Raw genomic sequence first — 20,088 nt, 5'->3', positions numbered from 1 at the left:
CTCCTTGGTCCCTATCCAAATTTGCCCTACATATACATAACTAAAAGGCACTGCTGAAGTTGATCCTTTCCAAAACAAAGATGTTGTGTTCCAAAGTGAATTAGTATTTCCACCTGTAGCTACCACTAACTTATTAACGGCAATTTTCTTGTTTTAAAATTGTTTCGAGTACCATTTGCCATGCATCTCCATCAGTTACTTCTCAGGAAATACATCTTGAAGGAGTCGATAAATCAGTTCTCCTTCAGTGTATGCCTCCTGTCTTTTCCTTTCACTCTAGGTCTCAGGAATTTCTCCTACATCTGAGTACTGTAGAGTGTGGTATTTATATTTAATAAAAGTACATTGCAGTCTTATATTTGGCCTGTACATGTTGAGTGCATGTGGTTTAAGGCCCCTTGGAACTCAGGCAAGGGAGTCTGTACTTAATTTGGTAAGCAATGGGGAGCCATTTGAACCTGAGCACTTAATTTCAAAGTAATAAAAGACTAATTCTCTGCTTTATCAAGACTACAAATTCAGCGTACTATATACCAGGAGTTTTTGGAGCAAGGGATAGCTCTGTTAATTTTTTTTCCTTTACAAGATGCTACCAGTAAGCCTTTCATGCCTGCAAGGCAGGATCAGAGTTTCTATAAACTCCTGTAGAAAACAGTTCCAGATTGGAAAATTTTCAAATACTCCTCATTTTTGCAAATCACATTTCAAAAGAGAAAGCATTTGCATATTCAAGGTGAAATTCCATGGAAGTATGCCTCATGCCCATTTTTATAGAGTAATTATTTCTACATTTTTGAACTGGCACCACCTTCAAAATATGTCAGCTCAAACTGCACAATAGACATAGGTATTAATTAGCCAGGCCAATTATCCAGACTTGTTTAGACTAAATCAAGTGAAAAAACAGCTTCAATCTGTTGGATTTTTCTTGAACAACTAACAGTAAACCATGAACTTGTTATGACTAGTAAATTGCACAAAAACAATTTGCGACTAAGAAAGAGATTCTGTGTTCCCTGAATGCAGGTCCTTGCTCACAAAGCCCAGTCCACAGCCAACTCTGCCTCCAAAGGTACTTTGAAGAAAGGTCTTTCTGTCTCCTTACAGCAGAAAATCAATACTGCACGCTGGAGGGGAAGATGGAGAGTTCAAACGCCCTCTTCACATGGGTGAGTAAACACCACCTCCGTGCCGGGGATGGTGCAGCACAGAGCTGCAGGCTGAAAGACAGATTCCAAATAAAACCCTTCCCTAAGCAAAGTGGCAAGGCGAGTGCTCAGCCTCGAAGCTGGCACCGCAGAGCCCTCTGCCTCGTATAATTTCATTTCTGTGCAACTGCGGATCAGTGTGCGCCTGCAAAATTGCATAATGTGCCATTTACCCAGCTGTTATTCCAGCAACCCTATTCTTTGCACTCCGATTTCCCTGCCTGCCTAACAGCTCCACAGGAAGGGAAGGAGGGAGAGGCAAAGTTTCCACCATCACTGTGTTGTCAGTATCTGCTTCATCTCAAACTGCCTGTCCCTCCCACAGTTAGAGAAAATCATAGGCCTCAAAGCTTCAACTCATAGGAGCTTTGCAGGGGTTCTTCTTGACACAGCTCTCACCACTTTGTGAGAAAGATACGTTTTTCATGTCCTTTGTGTCTTAACCTGGTTACGTCTCCTTCTTCTCAGGACTAAAACAAAGCTTCCTTTCCTCTCCGCTTCTCCCTTGCTGCTGCCCCATTTCTCCTGAATTGCTCTGATGTTTCTGGCTTCTCCCCACATTGAGTCAGATCTGAGTACGGGTTGCACAAGCTTCTAACGTCATCACGAAATACTAAAGGTAGGCAGCCTCTGACAGCTTGCAGCAGCCCACATCCCCAGGCTAGTACTTTTCCGCTACAATGATGACAAAAGACAAGACGTTGTTCCAATGTTCCTATGCTGGGAACAGTCTAAAAGCAGGGCTTTGAAAATACAAAACATTGCTAGCTCTCAGGGACAAAATTCACATCTTCCTTTGTGCCACGACAAAGCTCTTCAACACTCGGGGAGAAGGGAGCCCTAATTACTCGGTGAACTCCAGATGAGCTGTGACAGCACAAAAGGGAGCTGGTGCATAACAATGCAGATGGGGGACGGCGCCCTGGGTGAATCGGGAGTCAAAAAATGTCTTTTCCCACCGGAAGTCCTGAGCCCTGCTCAGAGGGAACCCCTTACTTTTTTCTACCGATCTTTTTCACTATTAACTAAGCCAGAATGTAAAATAATTTCTGAAATATTAATCTCTCCTAAACCTAAGCTATGTATGTATATATGCTATTTAGTTTATAGCATGTGACTAAAATAAGGGAAAGCACGTGTGTTCTTGGATTTACACAGCAGACATGTGTTGGGAGAAGGGTACAAATTATATTTTACAAATCAAATCAAAGTTCCGGGGGCTTCGTTAGTTAAAGACACATAACATTTCTGGTAATGTGGTTTTTCTCATGCATTTTTTTAAAGTAGCAACATAATTTTCTCATTTTAAAATGAGCAGAGTAGGGTATTTCTTTAAATAGAAAATTTCGAAAATTTTCCTAGATTCCTGTCCATCCACTGCAGAGCTCATTAAGGGTAGATTTTGAATAATCTACCTCCAAGTTCTGGAATAATCCCAGATGTAACTTCTGCATCCCACAAAAGCCCTTAAGTTTTACGTACTCAAGAAACTGGCGCAAGCCTGCTTTCGATTGGAGCACACCTTTCATAGCTGTCCTTGCAGGACTGTGTCGCTTACGCAGAGCTGCTCTCTCTCTTACGGCACAAATGTAAATGTGGGGAATATGTGGGACACTCCAGGCCCTCTCATCCCGATGGCTCAGCCACCCTCTTCTCTCTTTCTCTCTCCCTCGCTCCCTCTGCTCTTTCTCTCTCTCCAACCCTCTCTCTCTCTTTCGAATATAGATTTTAATTCACTTTAATAGTGAATTTCCTAACAATTAGGGCCTTCTAAAATGAAATAAGCATACTTTTGAACAATTTTCTTCTAAGCGAAGGTATTCCGTACAATCTGGATGACCACTCATAGGTATGTTGCAGAAGTACCTTAGAGATTAAAGCTGGTGTTAACCAACCAGTAAGATGATTATTTTTAAGTTTGTGTGTGTGCATGTGTACGTATTATTTTTAATGTGATAAAATACACTTAACATAAAAATTACCATTGGGACATTTAGTACATTCACAGTGCTATGCAACCATCACCACTGTCTAGTTCCAGAACATTTTCACCACCCGAAAAGGAAACCTGTCCCCATTAAGCAGTCACTCCCCATCCTCCCTGCCCTCGCTTCCCAGCAGCCCCTGGCAACCAGTAATCTGTTTTCTATCTTTTTCTATGGATTTGTCTGTTCTGGATATTTCATATAAATGAAATCATATGGTATGTGGTCTTTTGTGTCTGGTTTCATTCTCTTGGCATCGGCAATGCTTCTGGGTACAAATCATCTCTAGTTAATTGCTTTGAGATCTTTCATTTCCATCCTTTCTTCCCTTCCCAGGTGCTCACCCGTGTTGTTTGCATCTTATTCGGTGTGAAATCGCTGGTCCCAGATTGCCACCCCCGTGGAGCTCCTCAAGGGCACCACGCTGACAACCCTTCTGCCATCATTCGTTTCAGGTGTGACGGGGGCCGCCTGTGAAGCTGGAAGAGCAGCAAATCACCCTCAAACTTTTCCAGGGTTTTTATATTTTAAAATAAGATGTGAGAGGCGCTTTTTCCCTTCTTGACAAATTTAACTGATAATTAGCTAGTAACAGAAAATCTCCCCTGAAGCGTCACAACGTGCTTGTACTTTACAGACCCGCCCTCAGATCTGCACCACAGATCAGCTCCAAGTAGAACGCTTGCTTGTGGCTGAAAGAGCTGGCACCGCTCACCTCAATCCAGACATTCGCCCAGAAGTATAGTAGGCACATTGCATCTGCATTTCCTTTTGGTTAACAGAAGCAACGTAAGAAAGAGCGGACTGTGGCATTCTGGTGACAGTGCTGGACTCCAAGGGAGCAGAACCGGGTTCAAATCACATTGCTGCCATTTATTAGCCACATAACCATGAGCAACTCGTGGAAGAACCTAAGCCTTAGGTTCAAAAGGCAAGGTGTTTGAAACAGTGGCTAAGCTCTCCCAGATTGTTGCCAAGATCAAAGCCGAGAAAACAATTACAAACAGGAGAGCTCTTTGTAAACTGTGACCACGTTCCCCAATGTCCGCTGGCATGTAAGCGTCAGGGAGGCAGGAACTCTGTTATATTTTCTGCTTCCATGCCTAATGCATCGCTCAAGACATAGCAAACACTTGGTAAGATTTCAATGAATTAGTGAAAGAAAAAATAGTGTTATTCTAATCAGTAACCAGGGCCACACAATTAGCCTTCAATGAGTATCATCTGTAGATAACTATCAAGATCATTTTTATGCATGGTAACCAAGTTATTACAAGGTAGTGTCTTATCCTGTTACATTTCTTCCAAATAGTATTAGTCTTAGGAAACAAGAAACATTGTTCTACTAACTTAGAGAATAGGAAGGGAAAGATGGCTTCAGTTTGAGATGGGCTCTTGTTATGAGACTAAAATCTGACTCAAAATTTACCCCTTCTGGGATTCGTTCTTCTTGTCTCCAACCACACTGTGATGATGCTTCTGCTTCCTGCCCCCATCACAAAGGAGATTTCCTGCCTAGCGTGTGTAATGTTGTGAATGTTGTGGTTTCAAGTCTAGACGCTTCTCCCGGATGGAACTGGCTAACTGCCCCCTCTCTGCCTCCCTTGGTCCTCCCTTCTTTCCCCTCCTTTCATTCTTTTCTTCTTTCTTTCCTGTTTCAGTAGTAATTTTTAATTTTTTAGTTTTTAAACAAACTTTTTGAGGCATAAATAATATTTTAATGTAAATTCCTGATATTGTATTATTTCACCCTAAATACTTCCAATTTTACCATTTTTGTAAAAAAAAGATATTTTCTCATACCTCCACAATGCTGTTGTTACACCTAACAAAATAGCAATAATTTCTCTTTTCAGATAGTACCCACTTCACATTTAAATTTCTCTAAAAGACTCAAAATGTCCTTTTATATTTGGTTTCCTTTATTCATGGTCCACAAGCAGCCTTAGTGTACTGGGGGCGGGAACTTGGCATTTTGTCACTTTACTTCTTGGCCTTCGTGCAGCTGGTACTTACTGCTCAGCAGGCATTCAGGGAACGGTTCTTTTCATGGAACAGACATGTATTGACCCCCTCCACGTGCCAAGCAATGTCTTAATTGCTAGCAATGCAAATATAAATAAGACATGCTTTTTGTCCTCAAAACCTCAAAATTTGGGTGAGCCAAGATGAAGATGGAAGTAAATGAAGGCAGACAATCAAGGTGAATCTATCAAGCCTAGATTCTGCTATTTTTCCTTCCAAAAAGGCTTTGTGGTGGAGTCTGACGAGTTTTCCTAATAGCAGCATCAATTTATCATTTCATGTAGCTAAAACCACCAATTTAAAGTTCCGTGGTGTGAGCAATACTTCAGAAAGTTTGCTGAACGCTCCTTATTTTTTTCTGTTGTTGGTTCAGACTCTTTATGTTTTAGTTTCAGAAAGAAACTGGATAAATATTAGGTCACTCTGCTCAATGGCAAAACAACCCATCATTCAGTGGTCTTCTGTCATCTACAAGATAAAGGGCCCCATCCTTAAGCAGCCTGCCAGACCCTCTATAATCCAGCCTTGCCTACTTCTCCAGATTCATCTCCCACTTCACATCTTAGGCTCCACCAAAACTGAACAGCTAACACTACCCCACTCCAAAATCTTCCCATATTCATCCCATGACTTAAATCCTTGGCCTCCTGCAGGCCACTGGTCATGCTGTTCCTCTGCAAGGAATGCTCCACCTGCCTCTTTCATATCCTCTGCCCCCTTCACTAGGCCCATTTACATCATTTAAAACTCAGTTCAGGTGTCCTTTCCTCCAGGAAGCCTTCCATGACTCCCTTGAACTTGGCTGGGGACCGCTCCTTGAGCTTCTAGGGCACCATGTATAAATCTCGTTCAGCATAGCATGGTGTGCTGAAATAATCTGCTAATAGTCTGGCATCTCCTTACATCCTTCCCCTTAGACCTGACATGACCCTCTCCAGGACCAAGATTATGTGTCCTACATTTTAGTTTCTCTAGGGTGCAGCCGAGGCCTGGCAACAGGAAGCACTCAAGAATTCTTCGGGAAGAATTACTAGAAGATGACAATGGGAATTAGGTAGACAGTTACAAAAATTTATGAGATAAAGATTATGATGTTCTTCTCAACCACTTTAGGATGTTGGAGCTGGAAAGATGTAAAGGAATGTTCTTGTGTAACCTTCTTCTTTGGCAGTAGAGGAAAGCAAAGTTCAGAGAGGGCATCTGCATGAGTGTCCATGGACACCTAAGTGTGTCACTCAAAGTCCCAACAGAAAAGAGACGACATGTTTGAATTAGATAATTCCAGGAGGTGTGTTTGTTTCTTTTACAAAAGGACTATTTACAAAAGCAGGGATGAGGTGCCGGGGAACCACAAGAGATAGTTGAGTAACATGACACTAGAAACAGCAGAGGAGCTAGTAACCATTCCTAGGGCTATGGTGCTCAACTCGTCCCTGTTCACCAGGACTGTCCCAGTTTTAAAACTCAAAATCCCATGTCTTGGGAACACCCTCAGTTCCAGCAAAGTGGGATGGTTGATCAGCCTACCTAGTGCTGAGGTGGAAAGGAAGGGAGTGGTTATTAAAACCTGAAAAGAAAGACAATCCTCTTACAAAGAAGGAGTGATCTTCAAACAAGGCTACCTTTCACCCAGAGTGACCTCACAGAGAAGAGGCCTGGGAAACAGAAACCCTGACCTCACTCTCCTCCCTCCTAAACACCTGCAGAAGCTCTGTGTTGGGCTCCCCATGAGCCAAAGCCAACCAGAAGCCAGGTCCACATTGGTCAGCCTCCCAGGGCAGAGAGCGGGACAGAGAAGGGTGGAGGGTGCACCTGCAACAGCCAACAGAGTGCCAGCCCAGCCAGTAGGCACATGGAAGAGCCCAACAAAGAGGCCCAACTTCCCATCCAGTAGGGACCTCACAGATCTTAATGCAAGTAACATGATGGTATTACTCAAACCTGCAAACCCTCTCCATGATCTTCAAACATTTCCAACAAAATGGGGGTGGGCGAGAAGGATGCCTTTAAATTCTTATGCTCCCCTCTCGCTCTCAGCCCGTCTTCAGTGTACTCATCACCTTGCCATCCCAAGGATGTTATCTCTAGTCTGCACTGCACAGACCCAGATGTAAGATGCAGCCCTTTCCTCAAATTCCTCAAAAAACATCCATTCACAAAAGGCAGTTTTTGTATTTATTGGATTGTATTGGAGATTTGGAGGGAGACCGAAGAAGAGTTTATATTGCAAAGAACTTCAAGTTGAACAAGACGTCCTTGTGCTCGAAGCCTTTCAGCCCGTCCGACCACCTGAGCACTTCATGGGCTCCCTGATGCTCTTTAGTTCCTCAGCTCACAACGTGTCCTCATACCTCTGCCCCATCTTCCGCCTCTGCTCTCATATCCTCCTTCAACAGCACAAAAGTACCCCTTGTGTTGCCGTTTCCTTCTGGGCCTCTGCAGGACCAGTCAACACCCAAGCCCTCGAGATTTCCCCTCTTCCCCAAGAGACATCCTAGAAGCCTCTGCCTACCAGCGCCAGCTCCCTTTCTGTGATGAATCCTGCTGCTAGCTGTCGGTTGAGAAGTTTTTCACCTCCTGTTGTACATTATCCTAGAGAAAGCAGTGATTTTGATGTAATCCTTTGAGAACTTTATTAATCAACTTGCATAAAAGCCCGTATCAATGGCTATCTTGTCTCGTGGAGTTCAGTTCTTCCTCTGAACATGTCACAGTGCGTTACCCTGCTCAGAGTTAGCATATTCGAACATCTTGTAGTCATTGGAGTAGTGCAGCCATGGCATACTGAGCTCGTCTTTTTCTTTCAAAGGCTGATTCAGGTAGCTTAGGACTCAGCTCTTTAAAATTACATTGAGATGAATCTTACTGCACACAAGCTGCCAGTCTAAATGTAATTTTGATTCCAAAATCCTATAAGTTCTGTATCTTAAAGAGTATATTCAAAATGCCATCTGTACACCTAGGCCTTTTACTAACTTTCTATTTTCCCTTAATGTAGGTGCTGTTGTGAACAAAAGGCCCAGGGCTTCCAAGAATGCTCAGAATCTCAGAGGGAAGCTTGCTTTTCAACACTGAGAGACTGACTGGACCCAGAAAGTCAAAGGGAAGTGGGTGACCCTGGCTCGGGGTGCTGGGCACCTGCTCCCAGGTTACGCTGTTTCTTTTGTAGATAATGAGAATGCACCCACTCAGTTTGACTCCGAGGTGGAGAAGGATCTAAAGGAGACTCCGGGGTTAAAGAGCTGGGACAAATCCAGTTGTTGTTAAGTCACTTAAGTCACAGAGAATGGGATTTCAGACCTTCTGCATTGTTTTGCCTTAATCTGGACTTCAATATCAGATAGATACATTTATCTTTAGAACCTACTCCCAGCCTTGCTTTTGCTGTCTTCTTTGCTAGATTTGGTCAATTTTAGAGATTCTCATCAGTTAAACATAATTTGAAATTGTGTCTCTTCCTATGCTGTTATTCACACATCCTATTGTTCAGTTGTAGAAGTACTTTGTGTTTCTTTAACTTTATAAACTACATATACAGAGTTAGAGAGTCACAAAGGAAGAGGATTCCGCTAGAGAGCGTTCTTAGGCTTTAGCATTATCTCTCTCAAGTGCATGAACTTTGGTGATGGAGCTTTAGTTGCTATGGAGCTGCTTTTAACCATAGATTATAGAAACACCACTGGAAACACCTACCACTAAAGAAACGATAAATGTCCTTATGGTTCAAGTGCCTCTTAGTCGGGTTTATTATGTCAAAGTGCTGCATCTGGCATCTCTGCAATTCTCTTGAAGAGAGACCTTTTCCATAGGGTCACAAAATGGCTGCTATAGCTACAGCCATCTCACATGGCTAAGAATCTAAGGCTGGAAACAGGTGGGTAGTCAGGGCAATTTAGAGAGCACTGTCCTTGAATACTTCTCTCATTTTATCAATGAGGAAAAATCCTTCCCAGAAATTCCCCCACCCCCAATACCCTTCCTTTACCATCTCACTGGCCTGAACCAGATTTAGTTTCCAGGGAGGCTGGGAAAGTGGCTAATTTTATCAGACTTTATGTGGTAGGCAGACAATGGAGAAGGTATTTAGGCATAGTTGGGACAGTCGCTGTTCCTGAAAACCTCACATTACCAAATGAGACCTTGGAGGGGAACATTCTCTAGAGCAGCTATATTTAAACCTTTATCAGAGCCTCATGACTCTGTAATAATCTAGAAGTGTATATCAAATCAAGCAGCATCCTGCGTAATTCAAATGGTGACTAGGAGAAAACCCTTCCTATAAGGAAATAATTCAAAAAGAAAACCAGAGAATGGGATACAGGAGAAGATTCAGAAGTGCTTGATGTTGCCAACCAAATGGTATCATAGGCCTTTCATCATCCAGGAGATCACTTACTAATAAACCAACAGTGGAAGCCGGAGCAACATTTCTTTCACAAAATCATAACATGACCTGAATTAGGAGTAGGTTGTCCTGATGAATTTAAACCAGAAAACTATTTGGTAAAAGTTCATGCATCTCCCCTTTCAGATCCCTCCCAGCCCTCCCAGGAGCCACTCTCGAGTCCACTTTCTGAGCACACCCAGCAGGTTTTGTGCATACAGCTGAGTTAGTCAATGCAGAAATTAAGCTCCAGCTTAATAATAAGCATTTGGTGACTTGTAGAGACATGTATCAGGAAGAAATGTCACCAACTTGGCAGACATAAATGTCTGAAAGAAAACATTCCAACAGAATGTACTGAAACACACAAAATCTGAGCCACGAGCCAGGCTTTCTGAAGCAATTCAAGCATATCCAGAGGGTAGGAAGATGGGAGAGAGAAAAAAATATACAATACTTAAAATAAAATTCCAAATGAATCCCTCTTCATTGGTAGGTGGAAATGCCACATCTGGGGTTATGGGAAATGTCACATATCTGCTGAGCAAATCTAGGTTAGATGTACAACAAACGCTTTTTGATTGACTGGTGATAAGATTTTTTTCTACCAACAAATATCCATCAGCTTCTTAACTTGCTCATCCTGATCAGAGATAAATGCGATTAAATCCAGGTGTATAATATTTCCCCTTGCAGTTTAACAACCAAATATACTGCTGTTCATTTAGCTGATAGACGTGGAGCCAGCGGAGAACCACCAGAGGGCTGTTCTCTCCTTTGTTCCCTGGCCACTCTAGGAACACAGGAAACTGAGGTGAAAAGGTGAGCGCATACGAAGCAACCACCTTAGAGCCCAGGATGGAGAGGACAGGGCCTTGTGCAAGAGGCAGTGCAGCAATCCCACCAGGCAGGAAAGGCCACAGCAGTCCAGCCTGGGGTCCCCAGGAGCCTCCAAGCAGTGCTTGCAGCCCAGAGCCTCTGGGTACCCAGGCACTCAGCTCCGCTGGGAAACTGGTGAGACGGGGCTGCTCCTGGCCCAGTCCAAGTAGAGTGGAGACCCTAACCAGTGGTTCTCAACCAGGGACATTTCGCCCCCTGCAGGGGATATTTAGCAACGTCTGGAGATATTTTTCATTGCCATAACTGGGGTGGGAGGTGCTGCTGGCATCCAGTGGGCAGAAGCTCGGGATGCTGCTAAGCATCTTAAAATGCACAGGTCCACCCCCAAGAAAGAATCATCCAGTCCCTAATGTCAATAGTGCCAGGCTGGGAAGCCCTGCCCCAAACCATGAAAGAGGGAAGCTGGGCCTGGAAAGGGGAAGAGCTGCATGTTACTCTTCTCATTGTCATCAGCATTCAGCTAGTTATGTTGAAAATAATACACACATGTTACTCATCTCTTTGTCATCAGCATTCAGTTAGTTATAATGAAAATAATACACTCATTCTAAACCCAGCTCTCCCACTAACATATTTGAAAAGCTTGAACTTGATCAGAGCCCTTCGTCTCACTCTGCTTCAATTTCCTCACCTGTAAATTGAGGATGCTGACAATATCTACCTAATGGTGTTGCTGTAAATAATTCATGTATTATTTTCTGAGCTTCATTATGGTCTTCTGCTAATACTATTTATCTCCCGGAATTTTTCAAGGACAAGATGAAATAATGCATGTGAATTTGTTATGGAACTTTAAAACACTACACAAATATAAGGCAGAAAGGATTTGAAAGCTGTCTCTGTGCTTCATATATAAATGTTAATGTTTTGGAGAGAAAAAAAGGCAGTGTGCCTATTTTTTTATTGACAGTTTCTATTCATTAAAGTAGGACGGCTAAGTTATAAGACTACATATTCCCCTCTCCACTGCCCATGGAAGAGAGTAAAGGTTTTTTCAGTTGTATTTGTTAAAATAGCAGGGGGCTGGCCCTGTGGTATAGTGGTTAAGTTTGGCGTGATCCACTTCAGCGGCTTGGGTTGGGAGCCCAGGCACAGACCTACACCACTTGTCAGCCATGCTGTGGTGGGGACCCACATACAAAAAAGAGGATTGGCAACAGATGTTAGCTTAGGGCAAATCTTCCTCAGCAAAAAAAAAAATAAAATAAAATAAGGCTCAGTTTTGAGACCTCCTCTTTGTTCTGCCTACATCCATTCCCTTGGTAAACTCACCAATCTCAAGACTTCAGTACCAGCCTACCACTATCTTCTCCAGTGCAGACCACTCCTCTGAAATACAGACTCATAGACTGTCATTTAAATATCTCATTGTTCAAAACTATTCAGTTTATCCTGATTGTCCCTAAATAGTAACTCCATCCTTCTAATTGCTGAGACAAAAAATGTAGGAGTCATCCGTGGCTCCCCCTTTCTCACGTCTCACATTCATCAGATCAGTAAATATGTCTAGAATTGAACTACTTCCTGCCCTACCCCCACCACCAAATTTATCTTGATCCAAGCTACCACCATCTTTCCCCTGGATTACGGTAGTAGTTTCCAAATGGCCTCCCTACAGCTGATGTTCAACAGATCAGCCAGAGTGACCCTATTGTGAAATAAGTCAGATCTTATCAGTCCTCTGGCAAAATCCCTGCAATGTTGCCCATCGTCCTCAGAATAAAAGCTACTGTCCTTGCAGCATCCTGAAAGTTCCCACCTGTCCGGCCTCTCCCTTACCTATTTGGCCTTATCTCTCACTTTTCTCCTCCTCCACTCTTCTCTAGCCTCTCTAGCCCTTCGTGGTGGCCTTCATGTTAGGTACTCCCTTACCTGGAACACTCCACCCTCGTGTCAGGGCTCATATGTCACCTCCCCACTGTTCCACTTAAAATTGCAGCCTCCCCCACCCAACACTTGCTTTTACCCTTCTCTGCTTTGTTCTTCTCCATAGTAATCTTTTGCATCTGACATGCTCCTTATGTTACCTAATAATTGTTTTGACTCTCTTCCCCCACTAGAATGGAAAAAGCTCCAGGATGGTAAGAATTTTTGCCTTTTTGTTCATTACTTAATTCCCAGCAACTCCATCAGTGTTTGCTGCATAGTAGGCACTCAATAAGTTTTCTTAAATAAATAAATGAATGAATAGACTGTTAGAACGCACACACACATACACACATCTCCCAATGATAAACAATAATTCTTAGAGGGATAGTTTAATTTTATATAAGAAAAGGAAAACTGTTCACTAACGCAACCTGATCTGTATAGACTTCCCATCAGAGCATGGATATGCCATACAACACTGGTTTGCAGATTCATATCAGTCCCCCTTTCCTGTTTCCACACAATATCCAGAAATCTGCAGATACAAATAAAAGACCCAGAATACATGCCCAGCAGAAACTATGCTCTACCACCTTCATTTGCAGAAAAACCTGGTGTAAGCCTGTAGTTAAAATTTTCCTGGGGCCAGCCTGGTGGCTCAGTGGGTAAGTGCACACCTTCCACTTTGGCGGCCCGGGGTTTGCCGGTTCAGATCTGGGTGTGCACCCACACACTGCTTGTCAAGCCATGCTGTGGTAGGCATCCCACATATACAAAGCAGAGGAAGATGGGCACGGATGTTAGCTCAGGGTCAGTCTTCCTCAGCAAAAGGAGGAGGATTGGTGGTAGATGTGAGCTCAGGGCTAATCTTCCTCAAAAAACAAACAAACAAAAAAAACTTTCCTTTCCTTCAGACAGATGAAATTCTTTAGCAGAGTGCTCTCTCCAATGCTCCCCAAACTCTGTCAGCTGAAGGGTTATAGGGTAAGAATTTATTTTTCGGTTGTCTAGAGAAAGTATTCAAGGTGTTGGGATGGAAGGAGGATTCTTGTAGATGTGTATAATCTGGCCCCAGCTCTGTTTAGATCACGAATTTTAACTGTTAAGAGACCTCGACAGATCACCTGCTTCAATCCCAACAAGTTAACTGTGTGCCCTGGGCTCCGTGTGGTGCAGTGTAGTTATTTAGATCTTGGGGTCAGGTTTCTTAACCTCTCCAAGCCTCTGTTTGCTCGTGTGCAAAACTGAAATAGTCATACCGTCTTAGTACCTCCCAGGATTGGAGATGGCCCTCTGTCAGGACCAAGCCTTGCTTTATTTCCTTTAGAGCAGAGAGGAGGATTTTGAAGGACTCCAGGAGCCAGAGACTAGTCTAAGAAGTTTTCTCTCCCTTTATTTCCCATCCAAGAAGATGCTATAAAAATTCAGAGATTGCCCTCCCTGCTCCCATCTGTCTGCCAAAGTTGGAATACTTTGCTGTCCCGCAGTCCCAAGCCTCTGAACTGGAACAGCTCGCTTGGTCAGAGAAGGACCCAGAGGAGTTTGCCTACAACCCTCACACCTAAAACACAACCCAGCAACAGCTTTGAAGGCAGAGGATGCTCTGGCCCTTTAACAGATTCCTGAGTGGAAATGGTGGGCCAATGGAGACAGCCAGTCATATCTCTCTCCCATCATTTGGGATATATTTATTTTTTGTTGTTCTGTTTTTTAATAGAGACATGGAAAGTACAGTAACATACTTTTAGAGAAAGGGAATTTTCCCAGGAAATTTGCAAACATTGCATGTTTTTTCTTTTTTTACCATATATGGTCTGTCTTCTGGAAAAAGGCACATGAATCTTTATAGTATCTTCACTAAGAAAAGCAGCAATCGTCACACAGCCTGTTAACTCTTTCTGCTTTCTAGGAAGAAAAAGAAAAGATAAAGAAATTCACGGTGAGCATTTGTGGTGGAGGTGGAGGCAGGGAGATGCTTAAAGCCCATGAAGTGGATTTCACCATGGAAGCTAAATAATAATTACATATTTCGTAGGATCCTATGAGGTTTTAGTGAAATCAATATATAGATGCACAGCACGGTGCCTAAGCACTCTGTGCTTAATAGACGCTAGTTCCTTTCTGTTCCTTTCTCTTATATCAGAATAATGGCTAATGAAGTTGAATACTTCAACCACTCCCTAATATATCTTACTGCCCCGAAAAAATGAGGGCAAACATAATGATGCCCTTTATTTAAGCAGCCAACAAGAGTGGGTGAGGCACGTGCTGGCAGAGACAGGATTTATTCCAATACATGCACATGATGTCATATGGACAAGTTAGGAAAGTCACAAGTGAAAACTGGGCTATTAAGACACTTTTGTAGCCATAGAAATGATTAAATTATTCTTCATTTATAAAGAAGCAATTAAATCATACATCCATACCAGGAAAGCAGATATTACCAAGATTGAGATAGATCTCGATGTAGAAATTTGATCCGATTTTACATATACACATATGTATGATATACACATATGACATATGTATGCCTGCATCTTGTATGATAAGTGTGTTTACCGGAAAGGGCACAGTTTAAGTGGTTAAACGTGGCACGTCTGATTGGAGGAGAAAAGTGGAGTGTCACTTTTATGTTATACACGTGGCAAAAACATTTAATTCTCACGGACTATCCATACGCTCCTCCAATTTTCCATTTTCCCATGCAGTTAGGTGGGATCATGTGATTGGTTCCTGCCCTTGAAATGCGAGCAGAAGTGACATACATCACTTTCTGTCTGAGATGTTTAAAGCTGTGAGTCCTGCAAGTGATCTCCTACCACAAAATGGAAGCAATCTCCTATCACAAAATGGTCACTAGGTTACCCACTTTCCCGTGGGGTGTCTAACTTGAACCAAAAAATGTTCAAGACTACATGAGTGTGTATGTTGAGTGAGTGTATATGTTGGGGGGGGGGGTTATTGTCTAAAGCCACTGAGATTTGGGAGTTAATTAACGTAGCATATTACTTATCTATTAGACATAATAAATTACCCCACAAGCTGAGCAGCTACAAGCAACAAACATATCTCACTGGTCAAGAACTCACTGGTTCTGACTGAGGACCCTGCATGAGGCTGCAAGCAAGGTTTTGGCCAAGGCTGTAGAGCCTGCATCTCAAGGCTCTACTGGGCTAGAGCATCTGCTTCCAAGTCCATTCATGTGGCTGTCGGCAAGTCTCAGCTCTTTGGTGGCCATTGGCCAGAGACATCAGTGGCCTCTCCAAAGAGTCACCCGGGGTTTCCCCAGAGCGAGAGATTTAAGAGAGAGAGAGAGATCCCAACATAGAAGTCAGAGTCTTTAGAACCTAATTTCAGAAGTGACATCCCATCACTTCTGCCTTCTTGCAAGTGAGTCACTAAATCCGGCCCACGTTCAGGAGCATGGGAATTTCCAGACTGTGAATATCAGCAGCCGGCTCACTGGGGCTATCTCAGAGGCTGGCGACCACCTGCAGCATAGCCTACCCTGAACAATGCAATGTTCTTCTCCACTGTTTGACACTTTTTACAGCAAGCATGAGTTACTATTATAATATAAAAGCCGAAGATTAAAACCTTGTATACCATTTTTTTAAAAAAAAGCTACCTAGCTAGAATCTCAGAAGTCCTTTTCTTTCCAAAAAAAAAACACAAAAAAACAAAAAACGAAATAGCTACCTAATATGACAGCCAGAAGATAAAATTATCTATTGTGCTTCTACTGAAGGTAAGCCATTACTCTCAGGGTCTTAAAGGCACCTCTTGGAAGCGACTCATTTTACCCCTGCTCCATTTGTCACACTAAAGACATTTCGTCTGCTACAATCTAAACTGCTGGGAGGGCCCCTGAGCATTTGCTCCAGGAAAACACTTTCCTCTCCATTTCCTAGAGTTAATTGTATAGAGCAGCGGGCTCTGGTGTGAAAATACAGGGTAAACCAGAGAGTAGCTCCCTTCTGGAGTCAAGTCCCCAAAGTTTACACCGCGCTTTGGAAGTGCTGCCTCTCAGCCATTAGCTACAGATGTGCTCACAGCTGCTACTGTCCAGACACCTCGCTGTTTACCTTCATCTGGGCCATAGCTCTTCCAGATTCTAAGATAATAAGGCAACCAGGAGGTCAGGCTCAACTAGGACCTGTCAGCTCACCAAGCCGGCAGGATTTGGGCCGATCTTACAGGATTATCACTCATCTCAGGTGTCTGTCTTTCTTGATGAAACTAGAAAGGAAGAAAGCGAATATAATTACATAGTGAATGCCTTTAAACAAAGGGTAAGGATAAAAATTTCAAGGGGTTTTCTCTATATTTGGAAGGAAAGAACTAAACAGGCAAGAGCTCACAGACTCTTTAGTGAGAGAAAATTTGAAGATACAAATTAGCTGATAAAGGAGACAGGATCTAGGAGATAAGAAGTAAGATCAAACAGAATAGGGGTATGGGGAGATAAGATTGACCTTGATGGTGTGGTAGATTTCAACTTTCTAAAGAGTAGTCATCAAATTCCATGCCATTTTGAGAGTGGACATGCTTTGATCGTCTGTACCCTTTTGAAGAGCTGGGTAAGATTCAAGAGAATCTAACAGCATGGTAAAGTTGGCAAGTGACTGTAAATCATTTTTAATAGTTGCAGTTTGTAAAATAATGGGTCCTGTGGGAAGAGAGTGAGGCGTTTTCACCACAGCTGGGTAGTCCCTATAATTTCCCTCAATTTTCCTCTAAAATTCCCACATCAGCAATGTAATTGTCTGCCTCACTGTCTCCCTTCCACCCCAGATGGAAGAGCGAGAGCATCGAAGAGAATAATAATGCGACATTCAATAAAGTGTTCTTAGCAGAGCCCTGGCTGGGCTGGGAAGTGGGGTGGAATCCAGAGAAGGGGATGAAGCACCATTTCTGTGCTCCCCTCCTCAAAGCATGAGAGACTCCTCGGAGCCCCCCTGGGGCCAGGAGAGGGAAGATTTACAATGCCAGACTTTGTCACCATCCTTCTTTCAGAGTTTTTTGGCTCCTGTTTGTTTTACTCACTGGCTTTCACTCAGGTTTCATTTGAAAGAGCTTGGAGGCAAAAAAAAAAAAACACCTTTTTTTTTTTTATGAAATTGGTGGAATATCTCAAAGATCAACCTTAACCCTTTTGTTCTTACTTCAAAGAGATGAAGTTTTTTTAGGCATAGAAGGGGGAAAATATCAAAATTGGTAACAGACTCATATTCTGATAGCAGCCCAGAACCTTCCAGGAGACAGCGAAAGCTTTCTGCACTTGCCCTGACTTCCTCAGGGCTTCTAGCCTTAGAATTTACAGATGGATAAGAGTTTGCAGATTCTGTTAGCTAAGATTAAATGTAGTTGCACATGACAGATAATCTAACCTCTCAGTGCCCTAAACAACTTAGAAATACGATGGCTCCACAAAGTCGTTAGGAATCCACATCCCTTCCAATTCACTACTCCACCATCCCTAGGGGTCTGGCCTGCATCCTGCCTCCCCACAAAAGTGGCTAGAGCTTTAGGGCTAAATCTAGTTTTCCAAACAGCAAAATAGACAAAGGAAAAGAAGACACACACCAGCTGTTCTTTAGTGCAATTTCCAGGGCTACCAGTATCCGTTAACTACTCCACAGTGATGTTGTGTTAATTTCCTCTTGTGCTCACAGCGAACTGACCTAGGTTGAGCTCAGCAGGGTGATTCTGCTTCAGGTTGCAGATCTGGCCAGGCATGGCACCATGCTGCAGTTTGGATTCAGGTCTGCTTCATGTATGTTCATTCTGTGCCCACACTGATAGTCAGAGTTTCCTGAAACATGTTTGTCCCATGGGGAGGTCAAATGTCCCCAGAAGGTCAAATAGAAATATGCAATTCCTCCTTGGATCTAAACGTTGAATTGGGTAAATTTTTATTTTATTTTATTTTACCTCAATCAAAGTCACTTCTACCACGTTATTGGCAAAAGCATGTCATATGGCCAAGTTCTACATCAATCTGTTGGAAAAGTATATTCTTCTCATGAGACTTGAGGGAGACGAGTAAATATTTTCTAAATAACAATATCACATATTACACTATCTGTGCCAGGGGTCCTCAAGACCACTCACAGGTTTGGTGATTCACTGGAAGGACTCATAGGTCATTAACACTCACAGTTACTGTTTATTATGGCGAAAGGATATAAAGCAAATTCAACAAAAGGTGAAGCCCGGGGGAAACCAAGTGCAAACCTCCATGAGTCTCTCCCAGCAGAGTCACCCAGGACACACTTAATTCCTCCAGCTACAAGTTGTGACAACCCATGCAAAGTGTCGTTGGTCAGGGAAGCTTGACTGAGTCTAGGAGTCCAGTGTCAGTCTCACAGGCATATGGTGCCTGTGTGAATAACCGCAGTCACAGAAGCTCCAGACCCCAAGAAGGAATTTATCTGCGCAAAATATGTAGACAAACTGATCTAGTGTGATTCAAAGCTCTGAGCATGCAAAACACTCTTATCAGTTAGAACATTCCAAGAGCTCGGTTCCCAGGAACCAGCCAAGGGCCAATCATGGAACAGACCCTTCTTGGGAACCTGCAAAGTTTGAGCAATTTGGGCCTACTCATTTAACATTTTCCTGCACACTACCCCTTATGCCTTCCTCTGATAAAGACCAAAATGTGATCACATTGGCCACACCTATGTGCAGGGGAGTGTGGGAAAGGTAATTTTTACTCCAGGTGAATACACACCCAGCTAAGAATCAGGAGTTCTACTCTTAGACAAAAAGTTGGGAAGAGATTTTGGGGTGCCACACTGACCACTGGAGGTGAGCTGAAAAAGTGGGAGTAAGAGACAGATCAGAGTCAGAGAAATACTACTACTTGACAAATAATAATAATACCATATTTTACCTCAATCAAGATGCCACCAATTAAGAGACACATCATTATTTTAATACTGCTAAGGAAAGGGGAAAAAAATGCTGTCAACTAAGTAATGACATAAAGCTTTCATGTTACCTATTTATCAAAAAGTATGAAACTCATAAACATAGCTCAATGAATTTTCATAAAGTGAACACACCCATGTAAACAATAGTCTGATGGAGAGCTAGAACATTGCTGGGGCCCTAGAAGACCCTCATGACGGCTCTCAGTTAGCACCCCCTCCGAGCATAACCATTATTCTTCTAACGACATAGATAATTCTTACCTATTTTTGAATTTTATGTAAATAGAGTTATACACTATGTGCTTTTTTGAGTCTGGCCTGTTTGCTCAGCATTACGTTGATGACATTTACCCACGTTATTGCACGTAGTTGAAATATACTCATTCTCATTGCTGTAAAGTATTCCGTGCATGAATATACCACAATATAATTATCTATTGCATTATTAATGGGCATTTGGGCTGTTTACAGATTAGGGGTATAGAAATAGTGCTGCTCTGAACATTCTTGTACTTTTATTTTGATGAACATTTATATGCATTTCTGTTGGGTACATACTACTGAGTCAGAGGAGATATTGAATAGATGTTGCCAAAAGTTTCCAAAGTGGCTGCCCAACCTACGCCCCCACCAGCAGCGTGCAAGAATTCCAGTTGTTCAACATCCTCAAAACTTAGTATTGTCTGTCTTTTTATTTTAGCCATTCTGGTAAGTGTGTAGTGTTACTGATTTCAGTTTTAATTCGCATTTTCCTCATCACTAATGAAGTTAAGCCC

General features: G+C 42.7%; 1 long non-coding RNA gene across 1 annotated transcript; it reads left to right on the top strand.

The window, feature by feature from the left end:
* The first annotated feature begins 969 nt into the window (after nt 1-969).
* On the top strand, nt 970-11,734 carry LOC103558839 (uncharacterized). The gene is made up of 3 exons (XR_011543128.1): nt 970-1,169; nt 3,530-4,329; nt 8,217-11,734. It is a non-coding gene; the product is annotated as an uncharacterized lncRNA (long non-coding RNA).
* Nucleotides 11,735-20,088: the final 8,354 nt, after the last annotated feature.

The sequence above is a fragment of the Equus przewalskii genome, chromosome 8 (assembly GCF_037783145.1).
Source record: "Equus przewalskii isolate Varuska chromosome 8, EquPr2, whole genome shotgun sequence".
NCBI classification, from domain to species: Eukaryota; Metazoa; Chordata; class Mammalia; order Perissodactyla; family Equidae; genus Equus; species Equus przewalskii.
Note: the sequence above shows the minus strand (reverse complement) of the source record. Positions and strands in the feature narration are given on the sequence as shown.